Source organism: Carcharhinus amblyrhynchos, chromosome 21 (genome assembly GCF_965287045.1).
Source record: "Carcharhinus amblyrhynchos chromosome 21, sCarAmb.v2.hapA, whole genome shotgun sequence".
Lineage (NCBI taxonomy): Eukaryota > Metazoa > Chordata > Chondrichthyes > Carcharhiniformes > Carcharhinidae > Carcharhinus > Carcharhinus amblyrhynchos.
The window spans coordinates 26,367,125-26,389,152 of record NC_137344.1 but is presented as its reverse complement, the minus strand read 5'-3'; the positions used below and the strand labels follow the sequence as shown (position 1 = coordinate 26,389,152).

The window sequence follows — 22,028 nt, the reverse complement described above, 5'->3', positions numbered from 1 at the left end:
TTTGAAGATGTAACTAAGTGTGTAGACGAAGGTAGAACAGTTGATGTCATATACATGGATTTTAGTAAGGCATTTGATAAGGTTCCCCATGGTAGGCTCATGAAGAAAGTAAGGAGGTGTGGGATAGAAGGAAATTTGCTCGATTGGCTGTCTCGTAGAAGACAGTGGGTAGTGGTGGAGGGAAAATTTTCAGACTGGAAGCCAGTTACCAGTGGTGTACCACAGGGATCAGTGCTGGGTCTTCTGCTATTTGTGATGTTTAGCAATGACTTGGAAGAGGGGGCTGAAGGGGGGGGTTAGTAAATTTGCTGATGACACCAATTTGGTGGAGTAATAGATGAGGGGGAGGGCTCTTTGAGACATTAATAGGATGCAGAGATGGGCAGAAAAGTGGCAGATGGAACTTAACCCTGATAAGTGTGAGGTGATTCATTTTGGTTGGACAAACTTGAGTGCGGATTACAGGGTCAATGGCATGGTTCTGAGGAATGTGAAGGAACAGAGAGATCTTAAGGTTCATATCCACAGATCTCTAAAGATTGCCACAAGTCTGTCAGCATTTATTAACAGGGGTTTGAGTTTAAGAGCCGTGGGGTTATGCTGCAACTGTATAGGATCTTGGTGAGACCACATTTGGAATATTGTGTGTAGTCCTGGTCACCTCACTATAAGAAGGATGTGGAAGCATTGGAGAGAGTGCAGAGGAGATTTACCAAGATGCTGCCTGGTTTGGAGGGTAGGTCTTATGAGGAAAGGCTGAGGGAGCTGGGGCTTTTCTCTTTAGAGAGCGGAGGAGGATGAGAGGCGACTTAATAGAGGTTTACAAGATGAGGGGGATTGATAGAGTGGATGTGCAGTAACTGTTTCCTTGGGTGGATGTTGCTGTTGCTAGGGGCAGAACTAAGGTTCATGGTGGGAAATATAGGAGGGATGTCCCAGGTAGGTTCTTTACGCAGAGTGATTGGAGTCTGGAATGGACTGCCTGCTGTGATAGGGGAGTCGGACATTTTAGGAACTTTCAAGCGGTTATTGGATAGGCACATGGAGCACACCAGAATGATAGGGAGTGGGATAGCTTGATCATGGGTTTGACATAGCTTGGCACAACATCGAGGGCTGACAGGCCTGTACTGTTCTATGTTACTTGTCATAGTTTTTAACATTTACTGCATAAATCCAGATTTTTGACCCAGGCTCTGATTCGCCCACTCGAGAGATTCCTCGGCTCTGTAAACCCAACATTTAAAAATGTCTGGCCACTGGTCTGATGTTCAGTCTGTGGGTTTGGGGGGCGGGGGGGCGGGTGTGGTGTGAACAACTCGGGAATTTAATGCACTGGTTGTTAGGTGCAGAACTGGCCTGTGTTGAAATAATTAACAATCTTCCAACCTTGCCCCCCCTACGCATGTCCTCCATATATTTCATGCTCCATGCATGCCCCCACCCACAACCACCCTTGCATGCATTCCCCAAGCTAACTTAGTGCTTCTCTACCCACTTCTATGGTCCTTATACAAAACTTAATGCTCTCTACCCACTCCATTTGCTCATGCCCCCTTCATGCCAACACACTTGGTATCATTGGACCATTCCTTAACAGCTTTTTCACTTCCCGAACAGGTCTTCAACAGCTTAACAAATACAATGATTTTGTGCGCAAAAGGTGCATAATCATGTTCACCTTTAACAATCCCAAAGGCTGCCTCACTTCTTCCAAAGTGTCTTACCTCTCCCAAAGATGTCCCGGGATCATGTCCAAAGGAGTACCTTATTTCTGCAAAGAGGTACCCTAATTATTCAAACACACCCACCGAGTTCAGACCTCCTGTTACCTGTTCCATTCTGTACAATTCAGATTCCACAATCTTATTGTTCCAAAATCCCACTTCATTGGAGGCAATTGGTGAGTCAAATGGCCAGCTGGGCCCAACTCCCTGATTTCAGGGGCAGAATTTTTACCTATTTCTAGAATGTGACTCTGTCGTGGCAGAAATAATGTTTTTATTTCCCTATATGCCCAATGTAAACACGGGTTAGCTTTGGGACTGTGAATATTACAATGGAACAGTATCCCTTTCTTTGAGTTGAATTTAATATTGGTGATGGAGGTCTTGCCTGCTAGCTGGAGAACCAGCATGAGGTCTCTTCCCTTTCTTTGAGGAAGGCTGAATGGAACTAAGTGCCCGTCAGACACTTAAATGGCTGGTGTTTGGCCTTCCTCAGGACTTAGGACCATGGCAAGAATTGTAGTGATTCAGAGGCTGGCAGCTCTACTTTGTCACTAACAGCAGTGATTGCTGACATTCAGGCATATGCCAGGGTCACTGAGAGACTTAGGCCATAAATGGTGATGGCAGGATGGGAGTCACGAAGAGGAGAGGATCTGAAGGAAGGCCAGGGATAGCTTTTAGCCTCCTTCCTGATGCTGGGACCCTCAGTCAGGCACTGAGTGCCTTTGAATGTTAGTGACCCCACGCCCCCACCTTCATAGAAGCCTGACAGTGTTTACTTTTATATGGCAACTTTGTTGGTTGATTACCAGTGGTGTTGGGATGAACTTTAATTCACCATTTAAAGACCTCGATTAGGGATGGGGCAGGACAGCTGTTGATAAAGTAAGCCTTTGCACTCTGGACTAAATTGGGCAGCTATGGGTCCCTATCCTGCACCCTCTTATCCAATTAAATGCCCCATGAATCCAAACTTGCCACTGGAGGGACATTAACTTTAACTCTCTGTTTCTCAACTTGACACTGGCTTGAAATATAAAATGAAGCTATTTACCTCCTGTTTCAATGTTTAGTTAAAAACTGCTCCTGCATCTACCATTCTCTTGATGGATCGTCTTCAGCAGCACATTAACTTCAACGTTGCTGTAACAGTGGGTTTGGCACTGAGTAACATTTGATCGGACTTCTATGCTCATGATTAACATCACAGTATATTCACAGCGTCTGGAAGCTGGTGAAGTGTCCAGTGAACATTGTACTTAACTCTCTCATCAATGGAAGAAAAGTATAGACAAAAAGAATGAGAAGTAAATTAAATATAATCAGGAAACGTAAAAGACGATGGATTCAGAGCACATGAGAGAGATGAAAAATAGACAAAGGCAAATTGAGGAAAAAAAACACCAGAAGGGAAAGGCATACAAAGCCAATTGTGTTTGGAAATTTATGTTGGCCTTTAAGAAATTTAATGAATCAATGGCTGGTAGGTTTACAAAATATGCAAGTATGCTTAACTTACGAAATATACAGCCTCATTTATTATGATCAAGAACAATGAGACACCCAGTAGGTGAAAAAAGATTCTCATTTGTATAGTGCTTTTCTCAAACTCAGGATGTCCTTTCCAGCCAAAGAAATCCTGGTGAAGAGTAGTCAGTGTGGTATGGTGGATATGCCATTACAGTGCTTTTCTGGAGCATGAGACTGCCAGATGTAGAAAGGTCATGGTCTACCTTCATTGGAATATGGTTGGCAAGGCAAGTGCAAAAAGGACTGTCAAAGCAGATAATCAAGCTCCAAAGCTTCACTGGTCTCTTTCATCATGTATCATGTGAGGACCATCAATCACGCTGTGATTAGGGTCCTCTCAGACATTAATTACCAACCTTGAATGTCTATTGTGGGATGTGTTCACAGTAATGTTGTAAATCCAGCAACTGCATGGTCACCATTAACTTCAGTTTGGGGCCTCATGACAAAAATAAATTTATAACCTTTGGCAAGACTGATGGCATTTTGGTGCAAATCATTGGCAGCTTGCAGAGAATGGAATTTGTGCCATTTCCCTTGTCCCAACAGTTCCAGGAACTGTTAGGAATGAATAATGGTTGACGATAATGCAACCTACTACTGGCATTGGCATCTCAACAATTTCAGGATTAGTCAGCACAATTATATTTTCCACTCCATAATCTCTTTGCAGGACTACCTTTCATATTCAGGTAAGGTTTTAAAGATCCAAAGGTGAAATCCTCTCAAGTTCTCGCTGGCATGATTAATGGCTGCAGCCCCAGAAATCGGCTTCATGGTGACATTGAATTTACAGCAGGATTGTCTGCTGGTGTCTTCCATGGCGGATTGAAAAACCCACCTGAGATCAGTGTGAACCTCATTTGTGTCCCGTTAACGGGATGTAAATAAAATCCTGACATGACTCTGTCAGATTCTCCTTGGTGCCAGGTGGAAAACACGATGGTATGGAACCCATTTGGAATAACATGGCATGCAGATGTTGGGACTCACCTGAAAAATGTGTGGGGCTGTCTGTGGAATACAGGATGGAAGCCACCCAGAATCATGGGCCCTGGAACACCACAGAAGGTGGACCTTCTGGAACAGGTGTCCTGGATGGAGTCTGTCTTCCAGCCTCAATGTTGCTGAAGATCCATTTCCACTCTCCGGATGTCCATCATCTGGCCTCAGTGATCCTGGAGATCTATCTTCATTTTTAGGGGGTCCACCTTTCTTCAGTAGAGAGTTAATGATGTTGGACATCTCTTCAATATGGCATGGGGATATGATGGTGGACTACACAACATCCAGGCCTGCCCCACTACTAGATATGGCATAAAATACTCGAGTGCATAATTAATGAGGTCAGGGCAAGAGGATTTGATGTGTTTACCTACTGGCCTTTGCCACAGAACATAGTCTCAAAATGGGAGAACTCCACCCCCCAATTTTTTTTAATGAATAAGTCTGGGTGTCATGAGTGAATGAGGAAATGGGTGACTGGGTAGTTGCGGGGCGCAGTTGAGTAGTTGGAAGGTTATGGGGGGAGAGTGGCGGGGAGGGCGGGGTTCAGTTGTGGAGTTATCCAGCTGGCAGATCAGGTTTAAACTGTCTTACATTTGCAGGGTCAAAATGAGAGGTCACTTGACACCACATTCTTTTCCAACAAGTTTGTTTGAAACCACAGACTTGAGGAGTGCTGCTCCTTCACTAAGGAGGAGCAGTGCTTCAAAAATTTGTGATTTCAGATAAACCTGTTGGACTCTAACCTGCTGTCATGTGACATCTCAACTTGTCCACCCCAGTCCAGCACTGGCATCTCCACGTCATTTGCAGAATCAGTGTGCGGGTAAGCCCTCTGTATCTTGCCCAAAGTGTCTGCCCTGAGCTCCATGTCAGATATGCACAGAGGCGACTGGGCAGCGGGATCTGGCCAATTGGAAGTCTAAATTTCCTGGATAATACCCATGTACATCCATGCATGAGAATTTCCACGAGATCTTAATGTGCATTTCCCCACATACGTCCCATTCCTGAAGATCCGGAGGCAGGAAAATTTGGGACATTGTGTTTTAGAGAATGCAAAATCCTGTTTTTCTGTCTGTGTTGATAATTATCTTGTACTGCTACATTTTGGGAATTTGTTTACACTGCACAGACTTGATCTACCAGAACACTCGTCAGCCATGAGGCATAACCCTGGGTAAAATTATCAAGTTAAATCCAAGTTTTTTGGAGTGGTTGGATCTTTTAAACCAGTTACAGTGAGAGCTTGGCTAGATTATGACTTTATTCCTTGGAACGTAGGCGAGTGAGGGGTGACCTTTATTGAGGCATATAAAATCAATCCTAAGATAGGATAAATGTACATAGCCCTTCCCCCAGGGAAGGGGAATTGAAAACTGGAGAGCATCAATTTAAGGTGAGAGGGGAAAGATTTAAAGGGGATCTGAGGGGCAACTTCTCCACACAGGTGGCACATACATGGAATGAGCTGCCAAAGTGGTTGAGGCAGGTACAATAGCAACATTTGAAAAGCATTTGGATAAGTATATGAATGGGAATAGATTAGAGGGATATGGGCCAAACACGGGCAATTGGGACTAGCTAGGAGGGTGCCTTGTCAGTATGGACCAGTTGGGCCAAAGAGCCTGTTTCCATGCGGTATTGCTCTATGACTCTACGGGCGGGATTTTCTGGTTATGTTCATCTCAAGACCATAAAATCCCACTTAAATCAACAGACCTTTGCATGGTCTGTGTCCCACCAGGAAAATGCCGCCCTCTAACTCTATTAATAAAGATAATCAAGGCCACAAAAGACAACTTTCCCAGTTAAATGTAATTATGAAATGTATAAGTTTTAGTTTTCTGTTAAGTTACATTCAGGTAAGTGTTACTTGAGGTCAAATAGTGCACAGTATGACAGTTTTAAAAATGTTTTATTCTCATTGACTGCTGTTTACCGTCCTCACTTTCAATTCATTCCTGCACTCCCCATCTCCACTTCTTATCTGCAACTGACTTACATTGAGGCATCGAGCCATTGAACAAAAAGCATGACAGAAAAAGGTGTTGTGATCTGTATATAAACCTCCATTACAATGATTTTAGTTTTCTAATTTTAGCAAATGTTGCATTGAACTGCCAGCAATTCCATCGTTCCACAGGTTATCAATTTGCCCACTTTTTTGTTTTGCATGCCGGTTTACTCTAATTGGGCTGAATTTTGTGAGCTCATTTGAACTTGACTGTGTGCCTCATCATTGTAAGATATCCATCCCCTATTTCTTGAATTGGCGATTAAGCCATTTACCAATCTGCTGTGAGCTCCTCTGCCATCACAGCGACAGAGGAATTCATCTTGTGTTTTACAAACCACATCAACCAGTAAACAAATTGATTTATTTAAATAAAATATAGTGGTGTCAGGAGTCTTCAGACACTTCTGTCTATATTCAGTCATATGAATGCCACGCCACACTCAGAATGGTCGTCTGTGTGTTGGCTTTATTAAAATAAATTGATATACCTGTGGCTGTGTAGAGCTAAAGGACATTTGTTCATGACTACCATGTTAATCAGATCACAAACAAAATGCTTTCAAAAGGCACTTGCGTTTTAGAAGTGCTTACAGCGGGTTTTGTGAGCAGAGTGGAAAGACTGCTCTCTTCTAGCCCCCTCTGCAGCATCTAGCTGCTGGTCTCTCCGTGGACCAGTTGCTAACTGTGCTGTGAGCTTGGCCAGCAAATGCTATCTTGTCAAATCCCAATGCCTTTACAATTAGCTCAACACAAAAGTTTGAATCAGCACTTCCACATTCAGATCCTGAAAGAAACCAGTGACTGTTTATTTATACCTTGGGCCATTTCATCATGAAAGGCCATTGTTATCTCTGTGGGCTAGGTTTATAGGTGAGGGGAGATGTAAATGTGCAGGCACAGCCTGCAAGGAATTTGTTGAGGTTTTGTCTGATTTTTATCAATACCGATTCATGCTTCAATGCATAAAAAGTAGTTCCCGCCACCAAAGCGGTAATGCCCTGGAGCGCGCTGCCCACGAGGGCAATGGAAGACAAAACAATCGAATTTGAAAGGAAATTGAATAGATGCATAAACGAAATGCATCTGCAGGGCTATGCGGGGACAATGTAGAGAAGTAGGACTGAATGAATTGTTCTATAGGAAGCTGACATGGATTTGATGGGCCAAGTAGCCACCTATTATGCCATTATAAAAATTATAGAATGTCTACAGCACAGACAGAAGCTATTTTCTACATCTAGTGTGCTCCAACTCTACTCCTCCACCCTTTCTCTGCACATTGCTATCTTCTACCACACACACGGCAGTGCATTCCAGATCCTAACCACATGCTGCATAAAACAATGTTGTCTTATGTAGCCTTAAGGTCTTTTGCCATTCAATCTGTGTGCTCTGGTTCTTGATCCCTCTGCCAAAGGGAACAGTTTCTCTCTATCTATTCTCTCTAGGCCATGAAACGTAAACATCGCCATGAAATCTTCTCTCAATACTCTAAGGAGAACAACCCCAATTTCTCCAATCTATCCTCTTGCCTGAAGTCCCTCATCTTTGGAATCATTTTCCTAAATCCTTTCTGTGCCCTTTCTAAAATGTTCACAATATTCTTAAGATTTAGTCTCCAGAATTAGACACAATATTCAAGCTGAGACGAGACTAGTATATAAAATGATTCAGCACACAACATCTTTGCATTTGTACTCTATGCCTCAATTTATAAAGCCCAGGATCTCACTTTCTCAACTTTCCCTGCCAGCTTCAAGTGCTCAGATACCTTGGGTCTTCTTGTCCCTCCATCCACTTTAGAATTGTATCCTTTCTTTCTAATTGCCTCTCTCCTCCTGACTAAAAGTTATCACTTCACATTTCTTTGCATTAATTTGATCTGTCAAATATTTGCCCATTCCACCAACCTGCCCCTGTTCTTTTGAAGTTTACTACTATCCTCACAGTTCACAGTACTTCCTCATTTTGTGCCATATGCAGTGTGCGTCCAAGTCTAAGTCATTAAGGACTGAAAAGGAAAGAAGTGGTGCCCGTACTGACCTTTGGGAAATTGGTGTCTACCTTAATCCTGTGCAAAACACTCCTTAGCCGTGCTCTCTGTTTCCTGTTAATCGGCCAACTTTATCTCCCTGGTGCCACTGCTCATTTTATTGCAAGCCTGTAGTGTGGCATTTGATCAAGTGCTTTTTGGAAGCCCATATAGATATCAACCACATTATCTTCAACCCTCTCTATTTGCATCAAAGCCTCAATCAGGTCAGTTGGACACAAATTACCTTTAATAAATCTGTATAGGTTTTCTTCATCCATGTGTTTCTAATGGATTGCTGGTTTTGTCTTGATTATCATTTCTAAAAGCTTTCCCACCACTGATGTTTGACTGACCGAACTGTACTTTTCAGGGGTTTATCCTAATTTCCCTTTTTGAATAGGATGGAGGATTTGCAGTTCCTCACACCTATGGCACCACTTCTGAATCTAAGGATGATTTGAGGATCATGGCCAGTATCACTTGACTTTCTGCCCTTTCCCTCCCCATATCCTTGGATGTGTTACATTTGGCCTTTGGTGACTTATACAGCCAGTCTTTCTGATATTTCCTCTTTACCAATTTTATCCATCCATTATCTGAATTACCACCTCCTCAACTAGGACTTTGGCAACACCTTCCACGGCAAAGAAAGATGCAAAGTACTTGACGCATTAGCCATGCTCTCAACCTCCATGCGTCAACCCCATTTCAAATTACCTTTTTTAACTATTTCTATACCCACAGAGGACTTTTGAAGTACGTGATGTTATCTACCGGTCTCTTCACTCCTTGCCTTTTTCATTGCTGCTCTGAATTTTTTACATTTCAGTCTGATTCTCACTTGTATTTTCAATAACATTGATCATAGCTGCCCCCTGCCACCCCACCTTCTGATTTATTTTACTTTCTATCACTTGCATCATCCAGGGAGATCAGATTTTGATTGTTTCCCTTTATGGGAATGTACCACCATCATATACAGCCCGACTTTTTAAATACAGTCCATTGTTTCATTTCTGTTTTGCTTTTTCCAATCTTTACCTGTGACAGATCTGTTTTCATCCCACTGAAATTGGCCCTCCTCCAAACGATGTACTTTTTGTTCTATATTGATCCATGGCTAATCTAAATCTTATAATCCTATTATCACCGTTCCCTAAATATTACCCTAATATCAGCTATCCACTTGGCCCGTCTCATTCCTCAGGAGCAGATCCAGTAATACTATTTCCCTCATTGAAATGCTGATCAAAAAGACTCTCCTGAAAGTGCCTCAGATGCTCTCCTCCCACTGTGCTCTCAAAGAACAAAGAGAACAAAAAACAATGCAGCACAGGAACAGGTCCTTTGGCCCTTCAAGCTTGCACCAATCATTTGTTCCTAACTAGACCATCCGTTTGTATCCCTCTATTCCCAGTCTCTAGAGTGTTGCCATTCTAGCATTTATTTGGATAATCAAAGTTCCCAACGAACACAACTCTCACCCTTGTACCTCAAACTTTTCTCCTTTGTGTATTTTCCACTAGCTGGCGGCCGCTGGAATGTATTCAATGGTGTAACAGCATTGCTATTGTTTCTGAACTCTAACCAAATAGATCCTGCCCTTGACTCCCACCCTCCAACCCCACCCCAGATCATCTTCTCTCCAAAACTCTAATAATGCTCTCCTTAGTCCGAGCCCTTGCTGAAAGGCAATCAGAACAGTATGTACAGGTCCCATCTCCCATCTCCCAGACTGGTCTGGAAAATGGCATCCTTAAACTTGTCTGACTCTTCTGAAACTCCAGCCAGTGATTAAGAGAGTGCCCCCACCCCCCAACAGCTCTTTCACTGTGGGCAGGGACTGTACAAATAACAGATGACCAGTCTATAATGAAGCTGAGCCCCAGCAGGGTCACCGTCAATGATGTGTGCTTTCTGCTTAAGGTCACAAAGAGCTTCAGGACAGTCGATCGCCGTTGTTTAACAGTGACCATAAAAGGTTGCATGGCTTTAGTGGGCCATGATTTGTATACAGATTCTAATTTTTTTGAATGGAGGAGGAGGATGGGGAGCTGGTCTAAAAGGAAAAGAAACAGAAAACAGTTTGGAGCAGTGTTCTTATTTTACTGTTTTACCCTTCGGAAATTCTTTCCCCAAAACAGCCAACTAATGGTCTCAGAGTCACTCGCAGTCCAAGGTGGGCAGGCTTCCCAAGCTGGAAGAGCCATTCCAAGGCCTTCCTGCCTGAGAGCAGTAACAGGAGGCTATGGCAGGTTAGCGAGGGAGAGGTCATTTCAAAATAGAGGCACTTCCCCCTAACGTTTTCAAAGGTTAAAACGGCCTTGGCAGCTAGGCCACCAGTGTCAGTGGGGAATCCCCCTTCCGTATTGTGGCCTGTAGCTGCTGCAGCACCCAGTGGGCAGGAAGGACCCCTCTCTTCTCGAGTGCTGGTTCCTGGTCTGTGACTGCGAGTTAGGTCCCTTCCAGGCACCTAAAATGTCCACATTTGCCCTTGGGAATCTGGAGGAAAATCCCAGTCAGCTGCCTTGAATTGGCCTTAAGTGACTCTGAAGCTGAATTGACTACCCACTGTATGCAGGTGGATGATTCTGTTGCATGCTCACCACCCCTCACCCCAGCCCCACTCTCACAATCTTGCCTCTGTTCCCATTCCTAGTAGGGATTCCAAAATCTGTCTTGGTTCTATTCTGTTGTGGTCATGTCTATAACACCTCAGCCATGGCCCAGATTTCAGCGAAAAACAAACACCATTGGCATGCAGAAATCAAGGGCCTCATTTGAACTAAACTGAGGAACTGCGACAACAGGGCAGCACAGTGGTTGGTATCGCTGCCTCACACTGCTAGATATCTGCGTTCGATTCCCAGATTGGGTTATTGTCTGTGTAGAGTTTGCATGTTCTCCCCGTGTCTGCGTGGGTTTCCTCCGGGTGCTCCAATTTTCCTCTGAGTCTGAAAGATATGCTGGTTAAGTGCATTGGGCATACTAAATTCTCCCTCAGTGTACCCGAACAAGTGCCAGAGTGTGGTGACCTGTGGATTTTCATAATAACTTCACTGCAGTAAGCTGACTTGTGGTATTAAAAACTTCAAACTTTCAAACAAGCTGCTGCTAAAATCAGTCATGAGAGAGGGTGTGTGGTGAGGCCAACGGTATGACCCAGAGGGCAAGTTTGTTGCAGATACACTGTTCCTATTCCCATTGACCAAGATTTAATGTAGATTTGAATGAAAGGCCCAAGATGGATAGTATGCAACAGCCTTCAGCAGCAGATAAACCACAGGAATTGAAAATTCTAATCAACTCTACATGATCTGGATGTATTTACAATGGAGGGATTGCATCCTGCTTTACCCATTTAAATTGAGCTGAAATCTGCAATTTCTGTTTCTGATTTGGAAAAATACCTAAAACACGTCTTCTCTCCAAAGTGAATGAAGGAAAGACTGCAACATGCATTTCAAAGGGACTGGTTTATTTAGTGAGAATGTATGTAATGTGTCTGATGTTGCATTGCTGTTTCAGCATGTGGCCAAAATTTTCTTTTTTTTGCACAAATCTTGTGACTTCCAAAGACCTGCATGTTGGCTGTGCACGAGTCAGGCTGTTCAATGCAACTCTAGCTGAGGCTTTCGCAGTATTAGGTGATTCTTTGGCCCGCTGGTGAGCTTTTAGTCATTTGGAAGTCCTGTGACCTTCACCTGCTTGTAACAGAAATGGTGTCAAGGGAGGCCATTGATGTAAGTGCAGCATGGGCTGTGCTTTCACCTGGCACTAATTGTTAATCCATTCTTTATCTTGATGCATAACACATAATTATCTGATCATGATGTGTATAATCTGTGCTATGATGCTGGAAGATCCTGGCGAAACTTTGGTGAGGGCGAGTTGAGTTAAGTCAAGAAACTCCTTGTTTGATCAAGGCGTTTGGAGCCGGCTGAAGTGGGGCCCAGTTCGCAGTGGTGGTTTCACTGGTGAGCGGGTCTACATCTCGATGATGCTGTTGGTGTTGTGACGATGGCGCCATAATGACTGAAGGTGTGGATGATGAGCTTGGCTCTCTGAGCACAGATTATTGGTACTCATTGACGAACTGTGAGTTATCCTAAAGACAACGGATGGACCAGAGAAGAAAATCCTGTCAATCAAGAGGGCAGCTTCCTCAATGAAGACTCATCTTCAGTTCTTGGAAATGCTGCAGCATGGTGTGTCGTACATCATGGCTGACTCGGGGAGCTGAGGATGAATTCCCGGTGGAATTTGAGATTTGGCTGCCATGCTTTCACAATCTCAATTTGAGGGCTGGGCACCTCAAGTTCGATGAAGTTCATTATATCTGGTCTTCAAGACTTGGGGATCGGTTGAAGACTCCACCCCTGGTCTTGTGCTATCTAGTCCTCAGTGTTCATTTGAGAAGGGTTGGAGTTGGCCAGGCATATTAGTTCCTTGTAATCTGCTGGGGTCTCTGGTTCTCTTTGCTGGAGCCTCAGAACATTGATACAGCAAAGTGCAAAGGCTTCAGTGAAACTCTGGACGGACCCTGGATTTTGCTCAATGGTCCTTTGGCCTTTTCCAGCTCTGCGAATGATTAATTTATCCTCTGGTTCATCACTTAATCCTGAATTTAGTTCCTTTGTATAATCCAAGATTATAATCCCGATTTGTCTTTTATCCTGATAAGGATGTGTAATATATGAACACAAAGACATTTGTTGCCTGTTATCCCATTGCATTGCGCAATCTGAATTTTTTTTTTACGGTAGACAAATATCATGGAGAGGAGGGAGGTTTGTAGCATTGTGAGCCTAGCTGAGGTTTATCAATCCTTGGTTTACCGGTTCCGACACATGGAAACGAATGCTGACACACTGATGGTGGTATCCTGAGGATTCCCTTTTTCTGGGTTCACCTTTCATTGCTTGGAGGTCATGGGATGTTAGGCCCTGGTTGGTTGTATATTATCCCACAAGGGACCTTATATATTGTGTAGTTCTGTTTTTGTTATCCTGTGGAGGAGGGTGTGCACCGTGGGACCATGTACTCATGAATGTATCCAGCTATCCCATTGTCCTGAAATGCCACAATTCTCTTTGTATCCTTTCTTAATCTGTGCAAGTGGAAACATGGACTCCAATGATTGCAATGATTTGTAAGAATATTTGCTGGTCTTTTCTCTACGTTTATGTGGAATAATAGCCGCCTGTACTGAACTAGATTTTGGGGATTTGTTGCATTTTAAAATGGCATTTTAAAATTGCATTTTGCAATGTAAAATGGAAAACTGCTAACAAAAATATTTTTTAAAAAACAGTACCAAGAAAAAGTACTTCCTAATTGGCACCAGCAAATTAATTCACCAACCTGAAAGTTTTGGTTTTTGCCCCTACTTAACAGCTGCTATCACATACTTAATTTTCATTGTGAACAGTTTTTCCCAATATTCTTTGTTCAAATATTGACTATATCTTTCAAACTTCCAGTGATTATTGTTACACTGAGCCTTACGTAGATAGTTAGGGAGTGGAACAACCTTGGTCCAAAATTTTCTTTGCATCCTCCGTGCTTCCCATTGTGTGGCCGCTCTTATCCTGAGAGTAACTGTGGACTGACTCATGTAGTGACCTCAAACTTGTTTATTTATACTATATATTCTGTGCATGTGATAAGCTACTAGGTAAGCACATCTCTCTCGAGTGAAAACTATTCAATCTGCTGTACGTAGTCTCCAGCACAAGACTACTGATGTCATTGTTACATCTTGATCTATATCATTAACTTATTACCATAACTTTTCTATTAACCAATATACTACTGTATTCACTCAAGATCCCAGTATCCTGTAGAGGGAAACATTCTTTTCAAAGGTCTCCCTCTGTCATTACTGAAACTATTTGCACACTCCACAACTGTTCAAACAACAAACTTGGCCATTTACACTGGTTAGTTGTTAATTTTGCTGTTTTGATGTGAAAAAAGCAAAATTTTTTTGTACACCGTGATTTGGATAACATTGCCGCTCAGGAGTTTGTATTGGATTAAACTCATTTAGGCACATGGATAGAGTGGTCCAGTCAGTCCCTTGATCCTTATCAGCTACTCAGTTAGATAATAACCATTCCTTAACTCCAGTTACCTTGCCTTCTCTTCAGATCCTTTGATCCATTTACCTAAAAACAAATCCAGCAATTAGTCCAGAAAATTTTGACAAAGTTTTGGCACCCACTATTTTATTTTTGATCAGGTTTCAGATAAATGTTCCAATGCAAGTCAAAAGAACACTTTGGGTGGAATTTTCCCACCCTGCCTGCCACAGGAATTGTAGCGTGCGAGACAGGGCCGTACAAAGGTCAGTTGACCTTGGGCGAGAATTTCTGGTCTTGGGGGCGAGTGTGACTGGAAAATCTCACCATTTCACTAGCGGCAGGCATTGCTGTGGGCGGGATGGGAAAATTTTCAGAGCAATGCATGGCCACTCTTCAAAATTTCCCGTCAGACCTGCTGCTGGCGGGGCCTGGGAAATCCCACCCTTAATTCGGACGAGATGGGAAGCAGAGAGTGTACCTCCAACAGAATTAGTTAGCATTCAAGATTCTTCTTGTGGTGTTGGTATTTAGCAATACAAATAGGTGCAAAGGAACGTTGCAAACCCTGAGTACTTGGGAGTCTAGAATGTCATATAAATTGGAGTGAATGGAAAATCTCTTCAGATTCTTGGAGCAGGTCTGCCTCTTTCTGATCATAAGATATCTATAGTTGCTCATTTAGAAATACGGTTTAAATGAGCAACACTTTGAGACCAAATTCTGGTCATAATATAAAGCTAACACACAATACCAATCAATTTTGCTTTGTTATATGTGCACTTAGAGGTTTATTTGCTACAAGTTTGTACACTTATGCAGTTTTTTCTCCATCAATCTTGGAGAAAACAATTTGTGATTTCATTGATCCCCTGAACAATTTAAGCTGCAGTTTGCTGGAACCAACTTTAGCCATATTTAACACACGGGGAGGTGGCATGTTCTTTTATTTGGTGCGGTTAATTCTTTTTGGTGTGGTGGGGGGACCAAATATGACTGTTGAAGTAGCTATTTCCCGGAAAAAATTCAATTTAAATTTTAGGAGACTTAAAATGATGCCTGGCAGGCATTTTTTGCATAGAATTTTTATGAAGGAACAATAGAAGTTTTTTAAAAAAAAAATGATTTGTGGAACTGCGAGATCACGCTGTTCCAACATTCTGTCATTGAGAACAGCTGTGAAGAAGAGAGAAATTCTTAATAGCTGTACTTCAGATTTTTTTGAGTTGAACTGCCCTGACAGGGAGACAAACTGCATTAACATAACATTTTGCTTAAGTTTTCAAAAAATGTGAGTTGTTCATTTATATGTAAAGTAATTCATATTTTTCCACCGTTGATGATGCGATCTCCACAATGCCGATTATAGCTCTAAAATTGTTTGAATACAGGTTCATTTTGGTGCAAAAATGCTTTGCACTTGCATGTTCACTACCCTAACCTGAACATCAGCATCTCCATTATCTGATTACAAGAACTTCTGTCATTTTTCCATCAATGCTTGAAATTCCTCCCCCAGCTCTTTAATTTCCATGTGAATTAATGAATGATCCTTATAGGTAGCTCCAGACAACGGTCTGTGGTTTACAGTGGTGATATGATGATTGCAGTTCTTGAGGGTTAAAAATTACTTTTTTAATGTAGAATGTATATTGCAATACTATAACAAAGTCACACTCCAAGTACATATCTATCTTCAAATAATATTTCCTGAAAAATAAAATCGCCCACCAACATCTTATTTTTAACATCTTGCTTTGGCTTGTCGAATGTGTAAGGCGAAGATAGCAATGAGAGAGGTTTGCCGTACATAAAGGGATCAATACAACACAGCAGGGTGACAACTACATATTGTTGATTCAATTATTCAAGTGCATGCAGAGTAGCAATCTAGCTCCCTCAGTCATTTACTTAAATAATGAATATCTTACCCTGGGGAAAGAGAGAGATGCACTTGTGCACAAGGAGAAATGTCGAGCTCGAAAGAGCAGGAACATAAGGGGAAAAAGAAGACAGCACAAGTGAGTCATTGTCCACAAGGTGCAGATGCCTTTGGCAGCCTTTCTTCTCATGAGACAATAGGTTTTGTCTTGGTGGTCAATTTTGTATTAAACCTCACCTGGCGTGGCTCAGAAGTCCTGCTCTGGCGTGTCTCTGCCATATTTTCTGTGGAAAATGGCAAAGTGAAGAATTTGCTGGCCTCTCTGTTTCCTAATTTTCTTTATATAAGTTTTTTATTTAATTCTTCTTTGGTAACTTGTAGCCGAAATTTTAAAAGAAGTAATGTGAAATAGAGATCCAGCCAAGTCTGGAAGCCCTGACTTGCAGTCTTGTCTTCATTCTGAATGACCAGTTTGCATCTGTACCTGAGAGCACGAGTCACACTTGAGCTGTCTTCCTTTTCCCTTTATTCCCGCTGAGTTTTTTTGGAGCTGGTCTTGAATCCATCGCCTTCTGACTTAGGTGAGTATTTGACCATCTGAACCGTAGCTTAACAGTGAACTTTCTTCATTATTTACCAATGATATCATCTCCCATTCCCATTCTAGTAATTAAAATAATGTTTTTGTATACTAGCAATGCTTGGAGTTGCAGCACATGCCAAAGATGGTCTTATGATGGTTATTATAGCCAGACAAGTGTCCAGATAAAGGAACTTTGTGGCCACTTTTTCACTTGAGATATTGGCTATTAATCCAAGAGCTGACCATGGGCCTCTTCTCCATGTCTCAGGTGACCAATATTTCTGTGGCCTGATATGATGAGGTGTATCGGGGTGCCCATTTGGTGTCCACATTTCACTGCTGGATTCAAATGGTGGGAACTGAAACTTCAGCCTGATGCTTCACTGTCCTATATGGGCAGCTGGAGAAGTTCAGATAAATCAGCAGTCAGCAAGTGGGCGAGACCATGGCAGATGACAATCGTAGAATTCCTACAGTGCAGAAAGAGGCCATTTGGCCTATTGTGCCTGCACCGACAACAATCCCACCAGCCCCTATCCCTTAACCTCATGTACTTACCCTGCCAATCCTCCTGACACGAAGCGACAATTTAGTATCGCTAGTCAACTTAACCAGCACGTCTTTCAGACTGTAGGAGGAAACCAGAGCACCTGGAAGAAACCCACTCAGACACGGAGAGAATGTGCAAACTCCACACGGACAGTCACCCAAAGCTGGAACTGAACCCGGGTCCCTGGCACTGTGAGGCAGCAGTACTAATCGCTGTGCCACTCATAGAGACAAAACAACTGCAATGCTTTACAACTGAAATTAAAAATGGGTGAGATGGTGACCTCGGATGGTGATGGCTAACACAAGGGGACATAGCTTTAAATTGAGGGGTGGTAATTGTAGGACAGATGTCAAAGGTAGGTTCTTTACTCAGAGGGTAGTAAGGGTGTGGAATGCCCTGCCTGCAGCAGTTGTGGACTCGCCAACTTTAAGGGCGTTCAAATAGTCAGTGGATAGGCATGTGGATAACATTAGAATAGTTTAGGTTAGAGGGTCATTAGATTGGTTCCACTGGTCGGCGCGACATCGAGGGCCGAAGGGCCTGTACTGCGCTGTAATGTTCTATCTATGTTCTGTGTTTGCTAAATGAATGGTGTTGGACCGATGCAAGAGAGACTGAAAGGCATGAATATGTGTTGGTAAGCTTAATACTGAAAATGTTCAACCGTGAGCCAGCAGCAACTAACAAAGCTGATAAAACATGATCTATATTACCAAATCGGTGAATTTAAATCCAAGGTACCTTGTTTAAGCTGAAACTTGAATACTGAGTTCCGTTAACGTCGAGATGCAAGGGAAACATCCAAGTTGTTGAGATGGTGCAGAGCAAACCTGAGAGGCTGATCCCAAATGCAGAAGGTGTAGGCTGTGAGCAGAATTGAAAGCTTGGGACTCTTTAGGTTTGAATGATACCAGTTTAGAGGCCATCTTAGAGAGGCATGTGCGATGCCAACAAGAACGGAAAAGACGTCCGGAATGTTTCAAGTTAAACGGAGGACAAAAGGTCGTAGCTGCAGACTAGTTTTAAAACTCATTGCTGCTCACTGGGTTGTTATAAAGTTTTAAGTGGTCTTTCAGATGTGACCTGAGTATTCAGTTGTCAGTGGAGGCGAGCATAGGTGTGAATGTGCATTGAAAAATGCCTTCCCAGAAGGGGTCACTGGGTCTCGCTGCATCCAAATGCAACACTGTTTTCAAAAGGACAGGGTGTGGGAGCCCTGAAATCTGCTCACCCCCAATAAAATTGTTGTGAACTCTTCGTAGGACACATTAACAGTGTTAACTCTTGTCTCTTGAGGGCGTCAACTGTTTACTTCATTGTGTTGGACAAAGGCCCCAGACAATAAACTGGTTCAACTTACAGTTTATTACTTAATACTTGAACATACAAAACACACATACCCAATATACCTTCCTCCTTAAAGATAATTTGTTTAGCTCACTGCTCTACTTTTAGCATTTATCTATGACAGGTTGCAAGATTTGCAACTTGGATTTAAAATACCACCTGTGCATGATGAACTGGCCAGGTTTGGTCACTTGCCTGAGAGTTCTGAACTCAGGGTCTTCCTTTGCAGTGGTTTATCCCAGATTGTCATTGCAGATATCTTAAGTCTTTCACCTTTATACTGATTCTACTTGTCTCCCAAGAACTCCCCAATGTTGAGATCATGTGTCCTGTTTTCACAACCTTTGGACAAATCTGTTCCATTGTTCCCATCAATAGTAGCTCTTGTAACCACAAAAGTCAAACAATACCTACCTCTGAGACCTTTTTGACCAGTCTGGTTTTCCTTCTTGTTTTCTTCCTGATGTAGACTAAACCCCAAATGTCAGCATTTTATAGGTTTGTGAGGGAGGCTATTTCCCATCATGCTTTGAAGAAATCTTGCTGTTAGCCATGCCGCTACAACAGATCTGAGGCAGGAGAACAGGGATATGTCAGGTTCAGCTGTTGGAACACAGTGAGGAACCATCAGGGCTAACGGATGCATTGGTCAACATAAGAAAAGGTGAATAATGCTGAGCTGCTCACCCCACAGGTATAGAATTTCCATTGCTGGAGCTAGTGGCACAGCAGATGTTGGCCCAAGAAACTTTGAATGAATAAGCACTGGATGAGGGATTTGGAATGGGAGCAGATTAATATTGGGCAGAGAAGTGAGGAGGCTATTTAGAAGAGTGACTCTCCTCGTCAGGAGGAAGTCAAAGTAAAAGTAAAGTTTATTTATTAATCACGAGTAGGCCTACATTCACACTGCAACGAAGCTGCTGTGAAAATCCCCAGTCTCTAGTTGCCACACTCTGCCGCCCGTTTAGGTACACTGAGGGAGAATTTAGCATGGCGAATTCACCTAGCCTGCACATCTTTGAATTGTGGGAAGAAACCGGAGGACCCGGAGACACAGAGAATGTGCAAACTCCATACAGTGTCTCAAACCAAAAACTGAATCTGGGTCCTGGCAGTGCTAACCACTGTGCAACGAGAGAAGCTGTAAGGTACCCAAGACAGCGGTGTACCATCCAAGCATGGAAAGGATGCAAGCGCCTTCGGAGACTGCGTTTATCTAGGCAGTTAGTCTTGGATATTTGTGTTCAAATCCATAATGACCTGAAGCCTGTGCCCCAGTGGCAGTCCCCTGCCTAAAACCATCAAGGTCTCTGCAGTGTGGAATTTCTATGCAACTAGATCAGCCCGGGATTAGCTGCGGACCTGGATCCATGGTGTTTGCCATGCTGGCATTGCAGCAAGGCCATGCTGATTCAGCAATGTTTCTCTTGAGTGCCATTCCTACCGTGACAGATGATGTTGGAACTTGCCTTCCACAAGGGAGAGAAATTATCCAGCAAACAAACATCTGAATAATCCCATTGCCTCACATCACAAACTATAGAGTCACTGCAAACCCCAGCCCTGCTGCCAGCAGCCAACCACCCCCCTGCCATCATATCATTCCTCTATAGACACTCAGCATTATTAATATAGAGGTCTGAAAACACATAGCCAAATGATAATTGCTACCAATTTATTATTACAGCAGAAGTAAATGAACAAATAAGTTGCGGAAACAGTACCCATGACAAACAATATGGCACCTTACGCTCTCACCCTTTTCTCAGGGTGCTGCCCCTGTGGCTGAGGGTGAGATGGAGGCAGCCTGCTCCATTGTATCTGCATCTGGCTGAGATGCCTATGGCCTCTGTCGCCTGGAGATGTTTCTGGGGCTTCTCCAACGGCTGCTTCACTTGCTGCAGGGACAGTGTTTGTCACAGGCTCTTCTGGATGGCTCCTGAGTTGGGGGGCAGAGGGGATGGGGCAAGTAATGACGCCATTGCCCCCTCATTATCCTCTTCAACTATCTCAGCCATTTCATGGTGCCCTTGCATGCTGGTTGAGACCTCCTCTTCAATCATCTCTACACAGTCAGTGACACTAAGAGTATCACTCTGCACATGAACAGACAAATTAGGACCCCTTGGTCTTGCTCCACCATTCAATAAGATCGTGGCAGATCTGATTGTAACTTCATCCCTGCACTCCTGCCTACCTTCAACAACATTTTACCTTTGCTAATCAAGAGTCTATCTAATTCTGCCTTAAAAATAGTCAAAGATTCTGCTTCCACTTTTGAGGAAGAGTTCCAGATGCTCACAACCCTTTGCATGTCAGCATGTTGTTCCTGCGTATGGATCTCCAAGAGGTCAGCCACTCTCTCAATGCAGAGGTTCATGAGATAAAAATCTGATACATCACAAAGTCCATGTGCTGTACTGACTCCGTCATTAACACTGCAATGCTTCGGGGATCTCCACCAATAGGGAACTTATCTGTCCCTGATCCAGAAAGGTGGTCCTCATTTATGACACCCTAAGCCCAGCACCGTCGCGCAGTGAAACTTGACAGTTTCTGTCATCTATCTTCCAAAGGGGATTGCATATAGCTGACTGCCTCACCCTCCTCCACCTGCTCACGTGTGAGGCGCTGCTCATCCAGCGCTTTCTGTCCTAATCTTGATTTGAAGCCCATCTAAAGTGAATGTGTCTGCACTGATGGAAGGTAGGGATGAACAATGCAGACTCTGCAGAGTTTTGCCCATTCAAAGCAGCCAGTGACACTCTGCTCCTCCCACCTCCTCCTCAGAGCCTGAAGGTGGTGAACCCAGCCTACACAACAGATGCCTTGGCACAACCAACCCCTTCGATGCCAGCAGCCGATGAGGCAGGAGTTCCCTCCCTGCTCTTCCATCTGACTGAGCCCCTGACTCTCCACTGCCCACATGATCTGCTGTGATAGCCCCCTCGCAATGCCCTCCATGATGGACCACCCTACCAGCACCTGGCCAAGACATTTCACAACGGTTGTGCACACTCTTCTCCTGTAGAACATGGAGATAATGGTGTGTGGGCTATCCCCTTCTTGCCTGTTCCAGCATGACATTGACAAACTGGTCTGCTTTTCTAATGCTTCCTTCTCAACTGTGCCCCATATGTGAGGCTGCCTAATGCTGCCATGATGCCAGTTGCTTTAACAACATTTGCGAGAACAATGTCCGAGCTTTCTTCTTTTTGTCGAGTTCAGCGTAAAAAGCACACTGGCTTCTTGGATTG

At 43.3% G+C, this 22,028-nt stretch overlaps 1 protein-coding gene across 3 annotated transcripts in view; it reads left to right on the top strand.

The window, feature by feature from the left end:
* Positions 1-22,028, top strand: part of rbfox3a (RNA binding fox-1 homolog 3a) — a 1,494,706-nt gene that overhangs the window by 317,579 nt on the left and 1,155,099 nt on the right. The gene's annotated exons all lie outside the window — the stretch shown is intronic.